This window comes from Alosa pseudoharengus, unplaced genomic scaffold (genome assembly GCF_046254945.1).
Source record: "Alosa pseudoharengus isolate Yale_2024_CS ecotype anadromous, Long Island Sound unplaced genomic scaffold, YU_APseudo_1.1 YU_APseudo_1.1_scf_7, whole genome shotgun sequence".
Classification (NCBI taxonomy): Eukaryota; Metazoa; Chordata; class Actinopteri; order Clupeiformes; family Clupeidae; genus Alosa; species Alosa pseudoharengus.
The window spans coordinates 40,633,948-40,659,833 of NW_027468859.1; the positions used below are offsets into that span (position 1 = coordinate 40,633,948).

Here is a 25,886-nt window from a genome sequence, read left to right on the forward strand (position 1 = left end):
CACTGACCGAGAGTGTGCTGACGTTCAACATCGTGTCATGGTATAGGCACCTTTCGGTCAAACAAAAGAACACACTGGCACAAATAGTCAACCAGTGGGGTATACTACGAATCTCGATTAGTGGGTTAGCGAGGTATGTTGCGCTCAAAGCCAGGGTATGCTGTGATACGAAAGTGGATCTGTTTTAGTGTCCCTATATCACCATGGTATCTTATGCTGTCAACCAAACCTGGTCGGGAGGAGGTTATGTGCTGAGGGTGCATTCAGAGCACCTCGGAATGACAAGGACCGCCCCCATGGCTACTTTGTTTTTCCGACAGCTTGCATTCAAGTGCTTTGCCATCGAATGTGTGACAAACACGGATGCCACAACAAAGGTTAAAACATACATTCACTAATCCTAAACAAACAACTGTATTTGCTTAAAATATAGTGTAAGATGCTCGTGAAAGAAAGATATGCAGCTTTCCAAGTGATAAAAAGGGCAACTTCCCAAGTTCACATTAAAACTGTTGGACACATAGACTGTATATATAGAACTGGACAGTGTGCCGTCTGTTAAGAGTGATGCGAGCGCTAGTCCACAGCCCCCTGGTGGCTGGCTGCAGTACAATGTGTAACTCCGCCCACCCCCATGTATTTCAATGGCCAAGTAGCCAACTTTCCGTGTCACTTTTCTCACCTAAAACAATTTTTGTATCAACAACTTTTTATTCGAAAAAATCGTTTTCAAGATGCTTCAATACACACAATTTTTCTTTTCTCGCTGAAATTATTTTTTTTTATGTTATATTAACAAATCTAAAAAGGGCGTGTTTACACCTATGATTGACAGCTGGCTGGCTGCAGACACGACGCTTTGTCCATTATGTTTTACCGTCTAGGCTGCAGACACTACCACGTCATCGCTGAATGATAGATCACACAAAAGAAATAAAAAAACCATTCAATATTGATTTAGTATCAACCAATAATTATTCTGATATTAATATTATTGTAATGTCTACATCTTTGCGTAGGCTACAGTTAAATACTAAGCAATGGCCTCTGACTTAAATACCAAGGCAGTTAAATGACCGTGGTATGGTATAGTCTACGTGATACACAGGACTACACAGTAAACCCATTTGAAAAGCATCATCATCTCAGTATACCCATTTAAAATAGGCAAGGATACGTATTTAATAACATTTGGGTTGCTCACAGTATACCCACCACTACAACTAACTAACTAGACTACACCACTGGTTAAATGGCGCATTGCAATTTACAATTTGTGTGAGTTCAGGGGCATACAGAAAGTTGAAGTTTGGGTGACATCAATAAAGAAAATAGAAACAAAGGGATGTGTACAGCCTCAAGTATGAATGATGTCACATTAACAGAAAGTTCAGAGCAGCGGCAGACCTTTCTTGGTGCCACGCAAGTTATTGAAAGTCATGTGTTTTCAGAACGTAGTGGTGCTGTGCCATGTCCCATGTATAAGGGGCTTCAGGTTGATCCAGTGATGGTGGGTGATGATGTCAGGGAGATGGATGTCAGGGGACTTGCAGAAAGGGGGAGGACATGCCACCTCAGAACACCCTAGCCAAACCACTTCACGTAGGCATTCCCTTGCTTGCAGAGTAATGTAGACCATGGAGACCACCTTGCTGCCACCTCCAGTACATTCAGCCATCACCCATATCTTACCTGCAAAAAGGAAAGTTACAATAAAGTTAGTCAGACAATTTTACAACATTACAAAGCATCTAATCAGGCACTCAACACCACTAGTAATACCAATTAATTAAATATATGTGTGCAATAAATTTCACAGCCTACCTAATGTTAACTACACATTTAAATATGCGGTGTGAATGTCATTAACTTGCGTCAGCTTGAAAAATAACGTTATCAGTATGACTGATCATGGACGTTAGATGACAAACTAAGGTCTTTCCTAGCGTTCATGGGCTTTGTAAAAACCTTTCTCCGAGTGAAAACATCATCATTCCGCGTCATTCACGTCAGTTAATGTGTGAGTCAGAGGTCGGAAACTGGGGCTAGATTTTGCTAACAGAGTTGCCCAGTTAGGGGCTCGTCATCACTTTTGTCGTCACGTTGTAGTTCGTTTGTAGTCCATGTGGCCTTTCATGTCCAATAGTTTTAATGTGAACTTGGGAATTTGCCGTTTTTGTCACTTGAAAGCTGCATATCTTTCTTTCACGAGCATCTTACACTATATTTTAAGCAAATACAGTTGTTTGTTTAGGATTAGTGAGTGTATGTTTTAACCTTTGTTGTGGCATCCGTGTTTGTCACACATTCCGATGGTAAAGCACATGAACACTTGCTGTCGGAAAAACAAAGTAGCCATGGGGGCGGTCCTTGTCATTCCGAGGTGCTCTGAATGCACCCTTTCTCAAATGTTCACCGATATCCCTGGGAAGTGACTGGTTGTTGGCGTAGTGTTTAATGCAGGCGTTTCATTTATCGATCATTCACTTATGCGGTCTACAACTACCGACCTATTTTTTACAGTCTATGCTACCGACCTACCATCACAGAAGTAGCTCTAACAGAGGTGTCTGTCGTTAACGTTAGAAAAAATGCAACGCTGGCAAACTGGCTAGTAGTTACATTAACATGACAGGTTGATGAGGTCCATGCTTCACATCAAGTTAACGTTAACTTGCGTTGCTTTATCACATCATACCGTTGTTTTATCACACACTGTACTGACTGTCTAGTGTAGGCTAATTAATCCCCATGTACAGTCAATGGTTACTCCATGTTGAGATGGCATACATTGAGATATTTGAAAACAGCAACAACTAATAAAACCAAGTATATCATGCATCGACTGTTATGGGAGCTGTGTGCTAATCTTCACTTCAACGACTAACTTAGCCTCCCGTTAACGGTAACGTTAATGTAGCTGCTAACGTTAGCATGTAATTCGCTGTCCGTATTTCTGTTGTTAGCTCATTAGTATGCACCATACTAAATTGTCACAGTCTATAATCAACATAATAAGCTCTCTTAGACGTATTTAAGAACACCAATAGACAAAAAAAACCTTTTCAGTTGATACGCAACACTTACCAGACAAGAACAAACCGATTGTTGTTTGTACTGTTTAGCTAACTCACAGCCGCAAAATTCATCCAGCCAGCTAGCCTTCGGCGCCGAGTCGACCTGCGTTGTGGAAAGGAGAAGGGGGCGGGTTTCACTTGACAAGGGGCGTGTTTAACTCGCTGAGTGACAACTGAGTGGGCGTGCCTGACCGCGACTCCTCTTCACTGCGCATGCTTCAACTTTTGCTGCGCAGCCGCACTTCAAATTGCCTCCAAATTTTCCAAGATGGCGTCGCCTCGGCGGCTTCAATTCCATAGAATGACTGCATAATGCAGCCACACTGTCCAGTTCTATATATACAGTCAGTCTATGGTTGGACATGAAAGGCCACATGGACTACAAACGAACTACAACGTGACGACAAAAGTGATGACGAGCCCCTAACTGGGCAACTCTGTTAGCAAAATCTAGCCCCAGTTTCCGACCTCTGACTCACACATTAAGTGACGTGAATGACGCGGAATGATGATGTTTTCACTTCGGAGAAAGGTTTTTCCGAAGCACATGAACGCTAGGTAATCTAGCCCCAGTTTCCGACCTCTGACTCACACATTAAGTGACGTGAATGACGCGGAATGATGATGTTTTCACTCGAAGAAAGGTTTTTCCAAAGCCCATGAACGCTAGGTAAGTTATAGCTCAAATCGTGTAATCTACCGCCCACTGACCAATCAATTATCTTAAAAACGAAGTTATCTCACGTGTAGGATTCTGTCATCTTACAGGTGGAGCTCCGCCTCTACTAACATTTTGGATCTCGAATGCACTTTAATAGTGCTGTGCGTGCAAATATCTGGACGTGCATACCATACAACAACTGATGAATATTGATTTATTTGATGTTATAGGTTAGACACAAAAAATGACCGCAGTGTAGATTAAGCTATCGCTCATGAATGCGGAAGTAATTGTTTTTAAATAGAGGCGGTCTTGTGCGTCTGCATGTTTCACGATTGGCCAACGTCATCCCAACACCGAGAACGCGCACAGATCTGAGCTGAAAGCCTAGTTTGAGAAATATATCACGTAACTGCTATCGTAGTATCACTTAACGTATACCCCCGAGTCAAGGCTTTGTCAAGCCTCGATATGTCTACCGTGCTTCGTAGTATATCCCACAGGGTGGAAAGATCATTGGACATAAACAACATCAACTCTCACACCTGTATTCACAGATTTTATAAAAAAAGGCATTACAGGTTTATCAAGATCCAACTCATCCCCTCCACTGTGCTTTCCAGCTGCTGCCATCAGGACGGAGACTTGCAGTCCCAATGGCAAGAAAGAATGGTTACAAGCGGTCATTCATTCCATCAGCCGTGAACATCCTTAACAAAGAACTGCCCATAGTCAAATAAATGTATGCGGTTAGGCACTTTATGTATTTTACTCATTATTATTTATATCTTTTAACTCTTTTCTGGAGCAAACTGGACTGATTTCATAGTTTTTACCTATATATTATGTTTATCTATTTATTGTGCATAGTGTTGTCTGTGATGTGCAGAGGGTGGTGAAAACTGCCCGACACATCACCGGTTCCTCACTCCCCTCCATTGAGACCATCCAGGGCAAGCAATGCTTGCATAAGACGCACAGCAGGTTCAGAGGAAGCTTCTTTCCTGCAGCTAAACTCTAGCTCTGCATCCCGGTGACAACCAACCAACTAAGCCCCCCCGCCCAATGGCTCCTTGCCTCCACGACCATGGCAACCTTGACAGGGACAACAAAGAGGCAGACCCCCCCCCCCCCTAATGTATGTTGTTCATACATTGTTCACATTACATAGCCATATTTATTCTGCTCTTATAAGGTAACTGCTAATACACTGCACATATTTATATTACTCTAAACCTCTCTACCTTATATAAATCAACTGTATACTACTGTCTACACTACACTATATTTCTTGACCTGTCTATGCACCACCTGTCTATACTTTGTATGCACATCGCACTTTTCTTCTTTTTTGCACTTCTGGTTAGACGCAAACCACATTTCGTTGTCTTCGTACTTGTACTCTGCAATGACAATAAAGTTAAATCTAATCTAATCTAATCTATTGTGGTGAGTGCAGAACATTACTTTAATTCAAATGATTATGTGAAGGAAACTTTTAATCAGTCAATGTGTTTTTCCGGGTAAAAATCGTCCGGATTTCTCCTTAAAACAGTAATTGGTTTCAGATTACCCTTAATATAGCGGACCCCTCATAAACACACAAAGTGCAAGTGATTAGGGAGAGGACGTTGTAACTAATTTCAAAAAGGAATAGCCATAGAGAAATATTTTGAAACAATGCTATTTGTGCTCTTCAGGAGAGGAAGTTAAATTCCAAGGAATTACCAGTGCATGCAAAGCGGTTGCTACGATGTTGCTAGAGTAATCAGAATGGTTGCTAGGGTGCCTAGTATCAATATCCCTAGTTCCATGATGAGACGCTTTACAAGTTCAGCAGTAAAATGGGCAAGGACTAGGTTACAGTGCCCATACCATAATCGTGTCCAGGCTCAAGTCTGGCCCGGGGATTTTCCTGATCCAATCCCATCTCTATCTCCCACTCGCTTCCTGTCACTCTCTACCCTGTCTTGACAATTAACAGCATAAAAAAACAAATATTTCCAAAATAGGACATTGTTTCCCATACGTTGACTATTCCGCTTAGCATCGTGACCGTGCTGCACAAATTTGTTCAAAACTGCTGCATTCAAGTTAACTCTGCAAAGGTCTTACAAATGTTTGCAAAATCCCGATGTAAATGGAAAAGTGTTTTCCAAGACTCAAAAGTGCTTGTCTCAAGGAGTACGAACCTTTATTTTAACTACGTAGAAAACATTATGAATTGCATCCACACATCAGCAGCCTTTTAACTGTGTTAAAATAGCAAGGGTTCCCTCACGAACGTCTTAAAGTGACAGGCACTCAATTAGACCTATACACTACCAAGACAATCTTAAAGTGACAGTAACCCCCCCCCCCCCCCGGCTACCGCCAAAAATTTAATCCAATTCTGTGGGAAACACCGTAGGACTTTTATTTTGAAACCGTGCTATGAGTCCACTTCAGGAGAGGAACTATAAATGACAGTATCAGTATTCCTAGTTCAATGGACAGAGACAGTGAGAGGAGAGCCTTTGACATTTGGCAGTTAAGTATGCAAGGACAGTGCTACTTGTGCACTTCAGGAGAGAAGCTAAAAATCATTTTATCAATATTCCTTTTACAATAGAGAGACAGAGAAAGACTCTTGTGGCACCGACTTCTCCACTTAAGATGCATGAAGATGGTTGCTAGGGTGTTCCTAGGGTATATCTAGTGGTTGCTAGGTTGACATGATTTAATTGATGTTGTAAGACAGATAGTTTAATGAATGTTGATAGAAAACAAAGTTGAATAGCTATGTATAGGTAGGTAGCTTAATGGATGTTGAGAGACAGATAGTTTTGGATGAATGAATGGTTTGAAGTGGACAGATGAGAGACAGCTGGGTGGAAGGTGCCTTGTATTCTTGTTAATAGAGTACCGAAGTCTGACGTAGCATTTCCTTGACAACAATTCCACTGGATCTAAACAAACTTTTTAAGTTCACCGATAGCATTGCTTGTTGACATGTGGCAGCATTACTACCTTACAAATATTAAACGTAGGCTATAGCAGTTTAAATGGGGGCAGCCGCGGCCTTCTGGTTAGAGATTCGGGCTTGTAACCGAAGGGTTGCCGGTTCGATCCCCGACCAGTGGGAATGGCTGAAGTGCCCTTGAGCAAGGCACCTAACCCTAGCAGAAATTCCAGTAGAAATCCAGTTGAAAATCCAGTTAAGATCCAGTAGGAATCCAGTTGAGATCCAGTAGAAAATCAGTAGGAAACCAGTTGGAAACCATTTTGAAACCAGTAAAAAGTTCAACTGGTTTTATTGGTTTTTATATGGAAATTGGAACACTTCTACTGGTGGGTAACTGGTCTCTACTGGATTGTATTGGTAAGGTCCAGTTAAAGAAACCTACTGGTTGATGAACTGGTGTTAAATGGTATGAACTGGTTTAAGATTATATTATATTTTTTTACTGGTGGGTAACTGGTCTCTACTGGATTGTATTAGTAAGGTCCAGTTAAAGAAACCTACTGGTTGATGAACTGGTGTTAAATGGTATGAACTGGTTTAAGATTATATTATATTTTTTTACTGGTGGGTAACTGGTCTCTACTGTTACATTAATACACAGGATTAGATGTTAAAATCCCTTGTGCCAAAATCCAAGGTAAACACATTCAGAAGCCCCTGCTCAAGTTTAACTTTAAAAAGCACACTACCCACAAATCCGCCAACAAATGGTCACAAGCACAATGCAAATGGCCTATCCAACAGCAGTAGCCTATATAGTATGCGGCATGTCATTGGGGTTATCAAGTGGGCACCCTCATTCACCGATGTTTCGTTAAGTTAGGCCCACGACACCTCATGAAGGCTTAACAGTGAAACCAGCGTCCTGGAGACACTCCCCTCCATGTTACCACCATATTACCACATTGAAATATCCAATACTCAAAATACTCTTAACCAGCCCAGGCATGGTCTAAGTTGGCTAGGTCGGTCCGTCCCGTTGATGTGGACTGAACCATAAACCATAAAGAACCTTAGCCAAGTACCATCACCCTAGGCACAGCCCATCACAAACACAAAACAAATTAGCCAGTTAGCTTAGCCCATTATCTTAGGCCCCATCCCAAACACAAAACAAATTAGCCAGCAGTTAGCAGTTAACTTACGCCCCATGCTGCCCCATATTACCACAACAAGCATCCAAATACCCTTAACCAACCTAGGCATGGTTTAAGTTGGCTAGGTCGGTCCGTCCCGTTGATGTGGACTGAACCATAAACCATAAAGAACCTTAGCCAAGTACCATCAACCTAGGCACAGTCCATCACAAACACAAAACAAATGAGCCAGTTAGCTTACCTTAGCTTGCGCCCCAGGAAGGGTAACTTCTCCTTACCCACCACCAAAACAAATGAGCCAGTTAGCTTACCTTAGCTTGCGCCCCAGGAAGGGTAACTTCTCCTTACCCACGACCAAAACAAATGAGCCAGTTAGCTTACCTTAGCTTGCGCCCCAGGAAGGGTAACTTCTCCTTACCCACAACCATTCGCTTGCCCGTTCTGCTGCTAAGGACATGTTACTAACCACCTGCCTTAGACTTCGACCACAAATGCCCAATTCAGACAGCAAGCCAATAGCAGATCTGGCCACAAACCCACGTGCACCGATTTCAATAGGCCTTAATCGTGCACTCCAACCTCGCTTAGCTGCCTCCTCTGCTATTTCAGTATATTTAGCTCTCTTCAGCTCATTGGCCACTTCCACTCTGTCTTCCCAAGGAACAGTGAGTTCAATGAAGTAAACTATCTTCTCTGAATCCGACCATAGAATTACGTCAGGACGTAGCTTAGTACTCACTATATGTGGAGGTACCGCCACTTGCTGGCCAAGATCAACCTTCATTTCCCAGCCCGCCCCATTTTTCAACTGGCCGGTTTTACACCTGGCCTTCGCGGAACAAGGTTTATCCCCCTGACGTACAAAGTTAATTTGCCTTACCCCTTTACTAGCTGCTAATGAATTGACTTCTCTTCTTTTATCCTCTATTGCCGCTGCCACACATTTCAATACCTGGTTATGACGCCACGTATACCGCCCCTGGGTGAGACTTACCTTGCATCCTGATAGGATATGGTGGAGACTGCCCACACACGAGCAAAGTATGCATTTATCATCCTCACCAAACCATTGACTTAAATTCTTGGGAGATGGGAGCACATCATATGTAGCACCTAACATAAATCTGATCTTACTAGCTTCCATGCCCCATAGATCTTTCCATTTAATCTGTCTTTTTTCCACCCCTTCCCAGTTCACCCACTGCCCTTGTTTTGCCTGCGACACTGCCTTAGTACATCTTACAGCCTCCTCCTGTCTATGCATTTCCTCCACTACCATTTTCCTCTTTTCTCCTGCAGAAGCCTTACTCCACAAGGGTTTACTTGCACCCACCCCTAGACCCCCCCGCCCGTGCTGCACATGGCCCATTATATCTCTATGCTTCAATGCTGATTGAGCTTGCTTAACTGCCTGCTCTGGGTTCCACTTCCTTCCTGCATTAACTGAGGGTGCAACTTTCCTCACCACTGGGTCCTTGGACTGAGTAAGAGTCAATTCCAATCTAGCCTTAGCACACTTAAATTCCTCTGTCAGACTAGATATTGGCAACTCTACAATACCCTTCCCATACAAGGCTACACTGCTTAAGCAGCGTGGGACTCCGAGCCATTTTCTGACAAAGGAGTTGATCATTTTTTCCAACCTCTCTACCTTTGACAGAGGAACTTCATAAACTGTCAATGGCCACATTAGCCGAGGCAACAAACCAAACTGCAAACACCACAGCTTGAGCTTACCTGGCAGCCCCGACTTGTCAATTTTTGCAATACCTTGCCTAGTGACCTGTCTCAAGTCTTCAACCTGTGATTTATCACTAAGGCTTGCATCATACCACCTTCCCAGGCTCTTCACTGGTTTCTCCAGAACTGTGGGAATCACCTCCTTATTTATAGCAAACTTCTTATCTGTTACCTTCCCTTTAATAATTGAGAGACTCCTAGACTTACTTGGTTTCACCTTCATTCTGGCCCATTGCAGATTACTATTTAACTTACCCAGCAACCTGTTGGTGCATGGAACGGTTGTCGTCAAGGTTGTCATGTCGTCCATGAAAGCCCGAATCGGGGGGAGGCGTGGCCCTCCCTGCAACTTCTCCCCGCCCACTACCCATTTTGAGGCCCTAATAATGACCTCCATTGCCATTGTAAAAGCAAGTGGGGAGATGGTACATCCGGCCATGATTCCTATCTCAAGTTGTTGCCAACCTGTGGTGTAATCAGCTGTAGTAAAACATAATTGAATATCCAGAAAGTATGCTTTTACTAGGCTTTTAATGCTACCTGGGATTCTGAAATAATCAAAGGCCTCCCACAACAGACTATGCGGCACAGACCCAAAAGCATTAGCCAAATCCAAGAACACAACGTGCAGGTCTCTCTTCTCACGCTTTGCTAATTGAATTTGGTGCCAAATCATGCTGGTATGCTCTAAGCACCCAGAGAAGCCAGGAATTCCAGCTTTTTGCACCGTGGTATCAATTAGTTTATTCCTTTCAAGGTAATTTGTCAGTCTCCGTGCCACCACACTAAAGAAAACCTTCCCTTCAACATTCAGTAGACTAATTGGCCTAAATTGATTAATCTCCACTGCGTCCTTTTCTTTGGGAATAAATATTCCCCCAGCCCTCCGCCAAGCCTTGGGAATACTCTGCTTTTTCCAAACTATCTTCATTAATTGCCATAAAAATCTTAAAACATCTGGTGCACTCTTATACAACCGGTAGGGCACTCCATTAGGTCCCGGGGCTGAAGAGGCCCTTGCACGTTTTATTACTTCTTGCACCTCTTTCCACCTTGGTGGACTATCGTCGCATTGGCTACTTAATTCACCAATAGGTGGGATATCAGCAGGAAGTACCATCTCCCTGAACCTCTCCCTATCTTTGTGCACTCCCTCTAAATACTCCTCAAGCTTCTGCTTAGGTTCCAAAAGACTACCACTCTTCTGCATTACGAATAAAGACTTAACAAACTTAAATGGGTCTTTATAGAATGCTAGTCGGGCTCGTGATTTCTTCTTCCTATTTTTCCTAATATTTTCAGCTCTTCTTAGCACTACTAACCGCTCCCTCACATCTGCCTGTAGACAGTCAATACCTTCCTTCTCATCATCTGTAGCTTTTCTCCACTGCTTCTTAAGCTGCCTCCTCTCCTTGATAAGTTTATCTATCTCCTGCTGGCGCCTAGATTTAACTACCTCATGTAGCCGTTTTGTCCTTCTCTCAATAGTCCCAAATCTTTCCTTACCATAGCTATAAATAATGTCTCCCATTTTCTCTAATTTGCTTTCAGCCGTCCCCTTGAGCTGACCCAGGATACTGACCAAATCACTATTAACATCTTCCCACATTCTACATTCTGCTGCGCCTGGCCATCTAACCCCAGGCCTATGACCATTAATCTTCTCCCTCCTTGGCTGACTGGCCTCTCTCTCTGCCTCAGTGCTAGAACTTACCTCAACAACAGGGGTACTGATGTCCTGCGAACTGTGGGTTTCTTCCTGTCGCTGGACTTCAACCGACTGACTTGATGCACTTCTTAAGAAATAGCTATCAATGCGGGGACCCTGTGTTCCCTCTACCAAGCACTTCTTTTTCCCTTGATGAATTTTCAGGCCCTTTAGACTTGTAACCTTCTGCCAACCACACACACACATCTGCAGCTTTTTCTCAGTTTTCTCTGAACTAGTGGCTTCCACAAACATGTTTTCCTTACTCGTAATCAAATTCGTTCCAGGGTCAGTAACCATGTCTATCACAAGTGAGTCATCTTCCGCCCCTGCTCTCGCTGACTCTAGGGGTATTTTTTCATTATGTCGTACTGTAGCTTAGTAGGGTGCAGCCCATAGCTTAGTGAAGCCTGGGCTACTGCCACAATGAGCTGCTAACCCATTGTAGCCCCGGCGGGGTCTATTCCCTCCTGTCAGCCGTCTTTCCGTGCTGTCACAAGGTCTTTCCCTAGTTGCCAGCTGCCCTATTCACAGCAGTCACTAGCCTACGCTAGCTTCAGCATTACATTAATACACAGGATTAGATGTTAAAATCCCTTGTGCCAAAATCCAAGGTAAACACATTCAGAAGCCCCTGCTCAAGTTTAACTTTAAAAAGCACACTACCCACAAATCCGCCAACAAATGGTCACAAGCACAATGCAAATGGCCTATCCAACAGCAGTAGCCTATAAAGTATGCGGATTGTATTGGTAAGGTCCAGTTAAAGAAACCTACTGGTTGAATAAATTGGTGTTAAATGGTATGAACTGGTTTAAGATTATATTATATTTTTTAACTGGTGTGAATTGGTCTGTAATGGTTTTAACTGGTGACAACAGGTTTGTACTTTAGAAAAACAAAAATAGATATGACTCAGCTTAAAACTCTAGTTGTTTTACATAGGCCTACAAATGTTTTCAATTATCAACTTCTCCTTTTTTAAAATGTGCAATTCTATTTTCCTACTATTATACCTACTCCCAGAACAATTAACAAAGAACAACATATTTCAAAAGGTATGATTAAGGCGGTTTTTATTTTTTTCTGTTAAGATCTATGATTTTTTTCTGAAATGAATACTCCTATTTTCTTGTGGCGTACAGCCACCTCAGCTTCTCCTACGCCATTGTCCACAAGCCATCGCTTGAATGTGTCTGAAAAACAAAAACAACAAAAATATCAGAAACAATTCATGTTCATGTTTTTGTTTTGTTATATTTTTTAATAGAAATAGAATCGGTTCTCTGTTAAACGTGAATGAATTGAAACCCTTTACTGCCTGATATTTCTCAGGAGTGAGGGTAGGTTTTGCTGTAACTGTTTTGGTAAGCTATGGTTTGAATGTATCTTGCCATCTGAGCAGGGAAGCGATGGCAAGGTACATTCAAACCATAGCTTACCAAACCAAGCATAGCCTTGACATACAGTGATCTGCGACTCCGATTGGGCTGCACAGGATATTGACAAAACATATTGTTAATCAGTTTGATTCAATACACTTTTTTTAAAGAGATTGCATTTAAACTAGCTTTTTTTTATTGCATTATTATTCACTCACCCATAGGCTGACCTCCCAACACGCGGGCAGTGTTTGTATGAATTGCCTCTATGGTTGCCCGAAGACCATCCCTCTCTTTTTAGGGCCCGAGCACCGAAGGGCGCAAGGCCCTATTGTTTTTGTAAGGATTATTATTATTATTTTTCTATATTATTATTGTTATTCTACTTTTTTGCTTTCCTGTTTTTGAGGTGGTTAACATGGTCGAAAACTCTTGAAATTTGGCACACACGTCTGGTGTCACACATCGCAGTTAGGTACAAGAGCTTGACCCCGGGCGTGGCCCAGGGCCTCGCTAGCGCCCCCTTAGGTGACTGATCCCGTGGTTGGCAAATATTTTGAAGTGGTTAACATAATCGAAAAGTCTTGAAATTTGGCACATACATCTAGTGATACAGTGAATAGACAGGGATAAAAGCTTGGCACTGGGCGTTGCCCAGCAACTCCATAGCGCCCCTTTATGTCACTGTGACTTGTGGTTGGCATATAGTTTTAGATACACACACCAAATTTGGTGGGTGTATGTAACTCCCAAAAACAAACAACTTTTGTATTAACATGCCATTAGCCACGCCCACAGGAAGTGAGGTAATTGAGATTTTGTGCGTTGTGGACATGATCAATTTTAACGTACTCCTCCTAGACGGTTGATCCGATTCATGTCAAAGTTGGTATACATGACGCCGAGATGTTCCGGATGATAAATTTAGAAGCGTTTTTTTGATATGTTGTAATTTGACGAAATGGCGAAATTATTAATTTTAATACCCTTCCACATAAACAATAAATGTGTCATAATTCACCATGCATGGCTTGAAATGTTTTAAATTTCACAGGTCATGGAAGACTATGTTAATGATAATATTCACATGCCCATAATGCATGTTTGGCATAGCGCCACCAACTGGCAACAGAAAGAATGGCAATTATACTGATGTCATATGATCAATTTGAACATACTCCTCCTAGACGGTTTGTCAGATTCATTTGAAATTTGGCAAACATTATGCCAAGATGTTGCTGATGTTAAATTGTGAAGGTATTTTTGAATGTTGTAATATATTTGATATGATTTTAATATCTCACCACATAAACAGGAAATGTGTCATAAATCACAGTGCATTGAATGAATGGTCTGAAACTTCTCAGGTTAATAGATATCATGATTATGATGATATCCAGACACCCAATGGGCCTGCCTGGCATAGCGCCACCACCTGGCCAAGCAGGAAATGTGCCAGAAATGGAAAATGCCTTAAGTGATTGATCTGAAACTTTATAAAATGTTGGATATCATTATTGTGATGATATTCACATGCGTAATTCACAGGCCTAGCATAGCGCCACCATCTGGCCAAGCAGGAAATGTGCCAGAAATGCTCTATGCTTTGAATAAATGGTCTGAAACTTCTCAGGTTAATAGATATTATGATTATGATGATATCCAGACACCCAATGGGCCTGCCTGGCATAGCGCCACCACCTGGTCAAGCAGGAAATGTGCCAGAAATGGACAATACCTTAAGTGATTGATCTGAAAGTTTACAAACATTTTGGATATCATTATTGTGATGATATTCACATGTGTAATTTCAATGCCTAACACAGCGCCACCATCTGGCCAACCAAAAAGTGTATCAGAAATGTTCTTTGCTTAAAATGAATGGTCTGAAATTTCTCAGGTTAATATATATTATGATTATGATGACACCCAATGGGCCTGCATTGCATTAAGCCCCCACCTGGTCAAGCGAGTAAATGTGGCAGAAAATAAAATACAAAAGCAAATAGCACACACATCAAATATGTACATTTCAGAAACTCACCACGTCGGTGCTTTGTTGGATTCCGGCATGTCACAGGTTGCGGCCCGCAGGTGCTCGGGCCCGCCATTGCCGCTTGCGGCTATATTTTTATTTTTGTGTTTCCAAATCTTTGTATCTGTCATTTAACACGTTTGAGAGAAAAACACAAAAAACAAAACAAAACTCAAATAGTTATCCTTTCTTACACAAGCTGAGCGTGTGCGTGTAAGATAAGATCTTGAATTTACCTTTGTTTGAGGTCTTCATTTTCGGAGGATATTTTTTTGTTTTTGGTCTTTAATTGCTGGTAAACTTTTTTGATGTTTCCAAACATCCTTTGGGGAACAACACCATCATCTGATACATCAGAATCCTAAATGCGAAGTAAAAATAAAGTATGTAATTTATGTCAGCACAAAGGGTCATCAGAATCTGTTTTTCTGTAAAACCATACACATTTTCTTGTAAAAAACTTAACATGCAGTCATCATGTGCAAAGCACTTTACCTGGTCATCAGAGACATCCAAAAAGTCCTATAAACACAAAAACCTTAGTATATTCAAATGCAGTTTATAATAGTTGGATCCCATCTAAAGCAATAGTAAAGATGGGATATATCCCCACAATTGCAAATGGACATGATAAGCATTTCATTACCTCAGCATCAAAGAATGTGGGATTCCGACTGGATGGTCCGACTCCCTCCAAAGCATCCTAAAAACAACCAATAAGATTTTTTGCTGATTGCTTCTTTTCTGTTCTTATCGTTTACTTGTATGTCCAATTTCATTCATGTCAATAAGTGATGCTGTAACTGATGTTCCTTTAAATGACATGGGCCTTAAGTGCTGAGGTCTTACCTCAGGCTCTGAAAGGACAGTCTGTCTTTGTCTGGGCGATCCCGGCACAGCATTCTAAGATAAAACCAACGTACATTTAATGATATGTTGTTTCTGTAAAAAAATGTAAATGTAAATCAGGGTTATAGGCCAAGCATACTTGCATATACAAGGAATTTGGTCTCTGCATTTATCCCATCCGTGAATTAGGGAACACACAGAGCACACAGTGAACACACTCAGTGAGGTGAAGCACACTAAAGCACACACTAACCCGGAGCAGTGAGCTGCCTTGCTACAGTGGCGCTCGGGAGGCAGTGAGGTTAGGTGCCATATTCAAGGACACTTCAGCCGTGGATGTGGACATGGGAGAGCAGTGCTCAACCACTTCCCCTGCACACATTTTTCCTACTGGTTGGGGATTGAACTGGCAACCCTTTGGTTTCAAGCCCGAACCCCTAACCAGTAGGCCACAGCTGCCCCTGCCTGTGTTGTGTGTCATGAAGATTTGAAGATATGGGCATTGTGTGAGGAAGTCTTACCTCAAACTCAGAGGGGACCAGAGCCACTTGGTTAAGAGATCCCTCCACACCATGCTATATGACAAAAACCTCAGTAAACTAATATGTATTCATCATCATTCATCAAATATATGGTCAATGACTGTAGAAGTCTTACCTGAAACTCTGAGGCTGTTTCATTTTTTTTGAGAAGTTTCTTTTTTTTGGGGATGGGTGATCTCACAAAGGTTGCGTCCTGTAAATAAATACCTTTGTAAAGGGTTCGTTTTTCGTAAAGACTGCAGTTCTATTTGGTATGTTGTTAGGTATCCTGTTTAATACTATTTATCTTAGCCTTGTTTAGCCTTAACTTTACATTAAAGAAAGCAAACTTACCAAATCTGACTTTTGACAAAGGGGTTTCCTTTTCTTGGCAGCTAATTTTTTTCCTATTATTTTCTGCATGAATTGTCTGTCCCCTTCTCTTTCATGTGTCTTAATTATCTGAGAGGTGATTGAAATACAATGTGCCGTTTTGGGCTTGTTAGTGTCAAAGTGGCAAATTGCAACTTAAGACAGTGTTACAGTTTTCCTCAGTTGCTTTGGTGCGTTTCTCAGATCAGGAATGAAAATTCTAACTATTCACAACTATTAGTTCAACCTCCACAACATTTATTCATTTGTGCACATCATAGTAGCAATTTCTCCTTCCTCTGAACAAATTGCAAATGTGAAGCGTACATATTCACTAACTGCTGTGCAAATGTTAATAGTGATGTGAGAAAAGCATCAAAGTGACTGAGGAATAACTGTAAATGCTGTGGGGATGCAAATCTTCTTATTGCTTTTTCACAAATGCTAAGGTATTAGCAGGCTTAGTGCTGTGTTAGTGAATGGCAGGCTTACTTTTTTGGTGCCATGGAAGGCTGTTTTCTTTTTTTTTTCATTGGCCAACAAAGGCTCTTGCCTGATCTTGGGCACAGGTGGTCTTTTGAGCTCCATTTGCTTCCTCAGATTGTCCTCATCCTCTGTAATACAAAAAGATAGATAGATAGATACCAGAGGGCAATTTTAGATATGCAGCAACTTATACAGTACATACACACACATACACACATATCTCACACACATACAATAAATGTAATCACCCAGTTATATAAAAGTAAAGAGTGAGGATTACTAGGCCTGAGTGCCAGTAGGGACTGCACCTATGATACATTGACCCTGATTGGTGCTATGGTGGAGTATGTGCAATGGTGGTAGTGCAAAAGTAAACAGTGCAGGGACATCATCAGTGCAAATATTGTTTTTGTTATAAGAATATGGAAAAATAAGAGTATGATTAATTGACACAATTAATGTAATTACTTGACACAAAAAGATATACTAGGAGAACACTAGCACAACAGGAAGTCAGAATGACAGTTAGGCCTACATTGTACATTATCTTATATATAATAGGCCTATATTATTTTGAACTAGTTAAAATCATTAGGCCTACTAGCAAAGGCCTACCATGGCCTAGCCTACACTCATATGTCTACAATGGTTACAATGTGTGAGCCTAGTTATTTGATGATAGGCTACAGTCCAGAGAGGCGACCGCCTGACACAACATTAACGTTAGTGCGGCGACCGTCTGTATCAACAGGACATAAGGTAACCCAAGCAAGCCGTCACCCCTACTGCTCATGATGACTTCATGTAACTGAAGGTAAGCGATCAGGCTAGTGGACGTTTCATAAGCCTACACTCAGCAAATGTGTCATACCTAACCGCTAAATTAAGTTACCTTTGGAACCAGATTTATGCATGAGCCTGTCTGACGGCTATGCGAACGTAACGCTAGCTAACGTTAGCGCTAACGTTAACAGAGTCTAGTATTTGTTACTACACCGTATCAGAGAGCTAAATTAATAATGACATTATAAAGTCTATGTAAGCCTTTTATACACATGGACTGTAGTGTGTTATTCATACTTAGCTGCTACCAGACAAGAGCAGTAGCATTTGGGCTTGGTAGTATGCTCCATCAGACCACATCATCCACCACGTCAAACAAGGGATTTGTTTTGCTGCGTTAACGTTGAAGTCCTTAATGTCCTCGCAGGAAACAATTCTTCTATAGCACTTCTAATTGTCTGCTAAATATCGTACTAGGGCAAACATTTTAAAGTTAAAATGTATAGCTTCCACTATTGTACGTTAAGCTGTACTCGCTATGGCTATAGACACAATACGTTATTAACGTTAGTAATTCTATAGTGCTGTAATTTAAATAGTAGCCTGTGTGCGTGACCTTATTTTCGCGTGAGAATTTGGTAGTTTCAGGCTCGTGCAGTAGGCTACATTAATGCAGCCAGTGTTATCTTTTCGTGGCTTGTAGGCCTACTTGAATTCATGACTGGACAGATTAGGCCACATTGTCACTAAGCACGTGATCGTTTTCCATTTCTAAAAAGTTTTGTAATTATAAACATATTATAAACATCCAATATAAGAAGGCCTGTGTTCATTTACTCATATTTGTATTTATAGGCCTATGCATATCCAAGAAATGACCTCAAGGACTTACAAACAGTTTTTGGACCCACAGAGAGTGTCCTGAATTCCCAGGAATTCAAGATGGAGAAAGACCAAGACCAACACCTGTACAGACCAGACCAAGGTAGCCGACAGTCTGTTGATGGCAATTTAGGACTCTATAAGAAGAATAAATTAGCCTACTGCAATCTAATAAAATGTATATCTTTGACAGGAATGTGACAGAATGATCTGATGCTGTTCATTTCAGTCTAATGAAACTCAAGGATTTCTATGTTTTTTCAACAGAGACATGAAGACGATGAAGAAGAAGGTGGATATTGTATAAGGAACAAGAGGTGCAGCCACACAAATAATTCACAAATTCATATTAAGGAACACCTTGCTAGTATTTTCAAAAAATACATTTCAAATAATACCATTTTAGCATTCTGTCTTATTTTAACATCATGCCCAAGACTGAAAGTCGCAGAGGATTTTGATGGCACAACTGTTTTAGGACAGGGTCGCCCCTATGAATTAAATTATGAGGAGAGGGACCTCTTCTAGAGATTTGGCATCAGAGTAACATCAGAAACTGTCTACTTAAGAGCTATTTACCACGGTCAGAGAATAGATACCCTGGAGTATATTACCCTCCAGAATTATTGGCACCTCTGCTAAAGTTGACTAAAAACCGGTATAAAAAATAGGGCCCTATCATGACAGTCAAAAGCGCATCGTCACTCGTTAAAAGCTTATTCAAATTTAGTAGGATGTCCAGTCCACATTGGGAGTGTTTTCGTTATCAAACGTCGAGCGCATGGCGCAACAAGGTGTTCCCTGGTTTCTTAATCATGTGTGGGTGTGTTTGGGGCGTAACATCATTTAAACCAATAAGAATGACATCTGTCATTCCCTTTAACGGCGCAAAGCGCAATGTCAAAGAATGCATCAGTATTTTGACATTCAACAGCGCATTTGAAGGAGGCTGCTTGGTATGGAATAGTAATTCCACTAAACCATGCTCTACTAAAACCTAGCATAGCCTTAACGCATTTGCACTCGTCTATTATTTGAACTCATTGGCAAAGTGAAACTAACTCCACCATGGTGTCAGTCAACGACAAGACAGTTATATGCAGTTACTTTCACTATTGACTGACAATGGGTTACCATCGAGAACATAGGCTGGAAAAAGCAAAACTTACTGTACCCTAATATTGCTCAAATGACTGAATAAAAAAACACTTATCCTGCAGAGGAGTTGCTTATATATCTCGTGACAGTGCGTCTTCAGCTGTGCTCCATACGTGTCTCTTGCCTCTCCCCCTAATCACTTTTAACCGTCATTACCAATTTGCAAACGATGGTGAATAACTACTCATCATGAGATGTACAATATTTCGTAACATCTTTATTCTAATTATATTTCCCATTGTAATCGTGCAATTTGTAATGTTCTGCATGGACGTGCGCTGGTGTGCGTTCATGGATGATATAGGATGGTGCACCCGCCAATATGACTATTGACAATGCGCTCTTAAAATAACATATAAACAACTCGCCATAGACTTCTGACCAGGTGTACAATAGCGATTTTTAGACAATGCGCTAGGCCATTCCCTCGATTGTTAATTGCCACACCCCTGGGCGCATTGTTTAAAAAATCAACGTGCAAAATAAGGAATTAAACTTTGCGCCGGCTGGAAAACAAGTTTTACGCCATGCACCAGGGTGCAAAATACAGCCCATAATCTGTTGGTGATTTATCTCACATTGAAAAAAAAGTTATTTTGAGAAAAAAGAAAATCTCATAAAGAAATAAATATTTTTTAACAAAAACATGTCGCTCATAATTATTGGCACCCCTGCTTGTAATACCTTCTTAAGCCTCCCTTTGCCAATAAAACAGCTTGTAATATTCACCTATGACACCCCATAAAGTTGGAGAATACAAAGCAAGGGATTTAAGATCGTTCGTCTTTACAAAATCTCCCCAGATTCCTAGGTCCACACTTATGCATTCTCCTCTTTGACTCACCCCACTGTTTTTCTTTGGAGTTTAGATCAGGGGACTGAGATGGCAATGTCCGAAGCTTGATTTTGTGTTCAGCAAACCATATTTGTTTTGATCTGGATGTTTGCTTTGGTTCATTGACCTGATGAATGATCCAATCATGACCAACTTTTAGTGTCTTGGCAGAGATTGACAGATTTCCTTTTATTTGAAAATGTTCAGTTTTTTCTTGGTGTTCATGATACCATGCACCTTAATTAGGTTCCCAAGGCCTTTGGGAATAAAAACAGCCCCACAATAGCACAGCCCCTCCACCATAATTCTCGTTAGGCATGGGGTGCTTTTCAGTATAGTCATTCTTCTATGTATGCCAAACACACCTAAAGTGTTTCTAGCCAAAGAGCACAATTTTCATTTCATCTGACAATAGACCACACTTCCAGACAGAGTCACTGTACCATTCAGTAACTCCTGCCATTTATATTTGGTAATTAAATGACTGGACAGGCTTTTACTTGGCATGCCCTCTAAATAAGCTATTAGCAATGAGGTAACTTTTGAAGATTTTTGGGGGGACTTTTTTTGACCCCCAAGATGGTACCTTTGTCTGTAATTCTCCAACAGTGGTTCTTATGGAATTTTTTGCCTATCTTACCATCCTCCATACTGTACGTGTGGACAAGATAACCATGGATCTTTGTCCATTTTAAACAAAGTACCTAGTTTTCATAGACATTCTCTGACTTACAAATGTCAACACACTTTCATTTTATTTAAGTTTAGTGTATTATCTTGTCTTTCCGATGTTGAGAAATGACTAGAGGATTTAGCCTCAGTGTGACTTTTTTTTCATACCATAGTGAAAAAGAAAGTCATGAACTACTTCAGAAAGTTCACAGACACTCTGATTAACTTAAATAAATTGAAATTAGATAGGAAAATGCAAATTTTTTTAGGGATGCCAATAATTGTGAGCAACGTGTTTTTGTTAAAAATATGTATTTCTTGATGAGATTTTCCTTTTTCTCAAAATAAATTTGCTTACCTTCAAGGTTGGATTTTTCCTATTTGTTTTCAATGTGAGATTACAATAAATCACCAACAGATAGATTAACAGAGATGCCAATAATTCTGGAGGGTAGGCTACTGTAGATGCAAAAAAAAACAAACAATTCCAGAATGCAATTAACAAACAATACATTTGGAGAAATCAATCAAATTCTTACTTGTAACTTAAGTAGCCTAAATCTTTCAATCTTGGTTACAAAGTTGTAAATCTTGAATTTCCCCTTGGGGATCAATAAAGTATCTATCTATCTATCTATCTATCTATCTATCTATATCTAAACACAATGCATATAACTCACATTGCATAAGATAAAAACATGATTGTGTCACCAAGTGAAATTGTAAGTAAATGCTCAATTATTAACCACACTGATAAACTGTATGTATGTACATTTCCCAATTTTTATGAGCGAGACTAAGGTGAAGTAAGAAAAGAAAAATAAATTACATATCAAACTCAAATCTGGTGTCTCTGTCATTTACATTACCCGTTTTTGTGTTAAGTTTTCTGAATTGTGTTGTTAAAATATGTAAAATACGTAGTGGGCTCAAAATAGCACGGTTTTGCATAGGCTATTATTCAATGCAGAAATGTAAACAGTATTGTTATTTTTTTCACATAATAGGCCAAGGTAAATTGAAATGTCCTTGTATGTATCCATTGTTCATTCATTGTAAAATTGTAAATTGGTTTACTTCTGGTTTGCCAGACCAGTTGAGACCAGTTACTGAACCAATTGAGACCCATAACCATTGAAATTGCAGACACCAGTTACATTCAACTGGATTGAACTGGTGAGCATGCCCAGTCCAAAAGTTCGATTGGTTCTATTGGTATTTAAATGGTTTCAACTGGTGTTACTAACTGGGTAAACCAGTAGAAAATCAAAAACCCAGTTGGAACCAGTTGCAACCAGTACAGACCATTTCAGACCAGTTCAGACCAATAGGCTTCCTATTGGATTTTCTACTGGAATTTCCACTACTGCTCCCCGAGCGCCACTGTAGCAAGGCAGCTCAGTGCTCCGGATTAGTGTGTGCTTTAGCCTACAGTGTGGCTATCCGACCTGAGCCCGACGGGACCCGACTGGTCGGGTCGGACAAATATTTAGAAATTGTAGTCGGGTTCGGTTCGGGTTCGACACATGGGGCCGATATGCATTGGAAGCTTTACATTTAAAATAGCTTATTATGTTGGGTAACCAACAGGTCTGCTCTACATGATGCAAACGTTTGTTTTTTGAGAATAAAATAAAATGTAAAAGAGACCTAACATTTTCTTCCTGTGTGCAAGATTTGTTAATGTAGCCGTGACAACGCATGTGCATTTCAACCTTGGGTGACTCGGGTTCGGACATAAAAATGAAAATGCCTGTCGGGTTCGGGTCGGTTTCGGATGCAACTCTGTCAGACGCTGGCCGGGTTCGGACAGAAATTAACGGCCCGAACCGCACTCTAGTGTGCTTCACCTCACTGTGAGTTCACTGTGTGCTCTTGTGTGTTCACTAATTCATGGATGGGATAAATGAGAGACCAAATTCCTTGTATATACATGGCCGAAAAACCTGATTTACGTTTACGGATTTACGTGGTTTATCTGCTACGAAGCAGCTTAGCCACATAATATAGATTCCCTGTCAGGTGTTATGGTAAGAAACAAAATCCCAGTGAATATTTCACATCTTATCAAAGACTGGTGGCAGTTAGGAGTGATGTTTTTTGCCTTGAAAAATAAAGCTTTTTAACTGCAGCCTGTGAAGTTATATGCAGGAGGAAACGCATGGTAACATAAAACTCTGTAGTTATAAATTTGATTGTTTTGGTATGAATATGTTGTAGGCCTACTATATGATTCCTGCAGTGTAGAAAATGTATACTAACATCAAAGAAACGTTGTAAAATAATATAAATAGCTTAAGAAAGCCACCGTTATGGTCACCACCATGGTTAGATTGATTTGTTTAGATCCAGTGAAATTGCTACCTTGACAACGTCACGTCATGGCTTCGGCACTAATAGACCCCTTCTCCATAATAGCATAGAGAACTCCATAGACCCCTTTGCTAGGGTAATTAAGATGGTTGGTAGAATACATATGAAAATTGTTTTGCTAATTGCTAGGGTTATCATGTTGGTTGCTATGGTGGTTTCTAGGTTGACATTATAGTACAGGTTTACTGGTTGCTAGGTTGTTGCTAAGGTAATTAGGATGGTTGCTAGGGTGCATATGGTGGTTGCTAAATGGGGGGGGGGTTAGATTTATGTTGACTGATACTAACTGATATTTTTGTGTTATATTTAACATTATAACATGTTAAAGGGTAATTTCTCCTGATTACAATAGTGGGTATATTTTATCTCTACCATGTAGTATACCCACACAATAAGCCTTTTTGTGCCACAAGGGCATCGAGTATGAAATGTTCCGTGCAGGCTGCAAAAGGTTAAGTTAAGTGGTTGCTAGGGTTATCATGTTGGTTGCTAGGTTGACATTATGGTATTGGTTGCTAGGTTGTTGATAGGGTAATTGAGATAGTTGCAAGGGTGTTGCTAGGGTAATCTTAATGGTTACTATACTATTCAAAGTGGTTGCTATTTGGTTGCTACAGTATATTGTTCCAAGTTGCGCTAATGACTTCCTGGTTTGGGCCTTCACATGAGACTGGGTTGTCCACTGCCGCTGCTCCGTCTCTCCCACAGTGTTTTGGGGGTAACACTTTACGGTAAGGGTACACGAATTATCATGAATTTATGCATGAATTAATTCATGATTTATGTATTACTAGCGATAGAAAAATCATAAATCATAATGATGTACCCACCGTACCTAATGCTTTAGTTGATGTGTTGTTCATGCATGAGGTCATGAATGAGAGACTTTGAACTCATGTCAGTTCCTGATTATTCATAAGATATAAAGGAATGAAGTAATGCATAAATCATAAATTAATGCATGCATGAATTCATGATAATTTATGTACCCTTACCGCAAAGTGTTACCGTTTTGGGTTTTGTTTTGCTTATTCATTACACTGCATGACTGCATGATTGCTTACACTCTTTTATTTTCCAAATCCAACACTAATACTGACTTTACTTAACTTTCGCTGTTAAGTTCTCATTCTTTCATAAATAAATATTGCTACTCTGCATGTGGCTTTCCCTTTTCAGTTACCCAGCCCTGAGCCAAGCTTTGTAACAATAGTTTATTGGATGTTGATAGACAGATAATGAGTCAGATAATTTACTGGATGTTGATAGGCTGATAATTTAATTTAAATCAAAAATGTCCCTCAGGATGAATAAAGTATCTATCTATCTATCTATCTATCTATCTACAGTACCCTCCAGAATTATTGGCACCTCTGCTAAAGTTGATGAAAAACCTGTATCATACATAAGGCTCTATCTTGACGATCTAAAACGGAATTCTGAAAACGCAAAGCGCAAGTAGCTTTGTGGGCAGATCTGGGCGCTGTTGCTATTTTACCGGCGGGATAAATGACTGTTGCGTCCAACGCAAATCTAAAATGGGGTGGTCTGAAGTAGCTACATTACTCATGGGTGTGGTTTGGGTGTAACGTGCAATAAACCAATCAGAGCATCATCTCACATTCACTTTAAATTCAGGCGTGCTTGTTCCATAGCATGGGGATTTGCCAGCGCAGCCAGGAGCGTTCACAGCGTTATAAACACTGTTCAGTTGGGAACAGTTTGCTATTGATTTTTCCTCTTGACAAAATGTAATACAGAAATGTGACAAAGACATACTTTCCGATGTTTTGGGATCACTCTCACTGAATCATGAGGTTATGAATGCATGGTGATATTTTTGCAATGTAATCTAACATTACAGTACCTCACTATAGACAATGCAGATCTTCTGTCAGATAAGCTCTCCTCTCCCGTGCTACTGCTGGGGCATTTGGGTTAAATGGCATCGGCATGCAGTTCAACATTACGTCTCCTTAAGTCCTCTAATATTTCCTAATTTATGTCATCAACACATCCGTGATTCGTGGAAATGTGTACACTAGATTTATACCTATTTTTCACATCTTAATGGACACCACACTGATTTCCCTCGTGTGGTAATATTTTTCCTTGTAATTATGTATGGTTTGTAGAAATGGGAACTGCGTCGAGAGAAGCGAAGTGTGCGTTGCGCAGCACAGGCGGCCAAGCGCTCCTGCAGGTGTAAGCTACGTCAGTACCTTACCATCAGGCAACTCAACAACGAGAA

General features: G+C 40.7%; 3 long non-coding RNA genes across 3 annotated transcripts; 1 reads left to right on the forward strand and 2 right to left on the reverse strand.

Annotated features, from left to right (window-relative positions):
• The first annotated feature begins 3,635 nt into the window (after positions 1 to 3,635).
• On the forward strand, positions 3,636 to 4,811 carry LOC143110216 (uncharacterized). Its single transcript, XR_012984093.1, has 3 exons — positions 3,636 to 3,747; positions 4,362 to 4,480; positions 4,609 to 4,811. It is a non-coding gene; the product is annotated as an uncharacterized LOC143110216 (long non-coding RNA).
• Positions 4,812 to 15,202: 10,391 nt separating this feature from the next.
• LOC143109789 (uncharacterized) lies at positions 15,203 to 16,107 on the reverse strand. The gene is made up of 3 exons (XR_012983969.1): positions 16,075 to 16,107; positions 15,351 to 15,407; positions 15,203 to 15,226 (listed from the first exon to the last, which is right to left on the reverse strand). It is a non-coding gene; the product is annotated as an uncharacterized LOC143109789 (long non-coding RNA).
• Positions 16,108 to 16,110: 3 nt separating this feature from the next.
• On the reverse strand, positions 16,111 to 17,159 carry LOC143109790 (uncharacterized). The gene is made up of 4 exons (XR_012983970.1): positions 16,939 to 17,159; positions 16,429 to 16,536; positions 16,211 to 16,288; positions 16,111 to 16,128 (listed from the first exon to the last, which is right to left on the reverse strand). It is a non-coding gene; the product is annotated as an uncharacterized LOC143109790 (long non-coding RNA).
• Between the last annotated feature and the right edge of the window lie 8,727 nt (positions 17,160 to 25,886).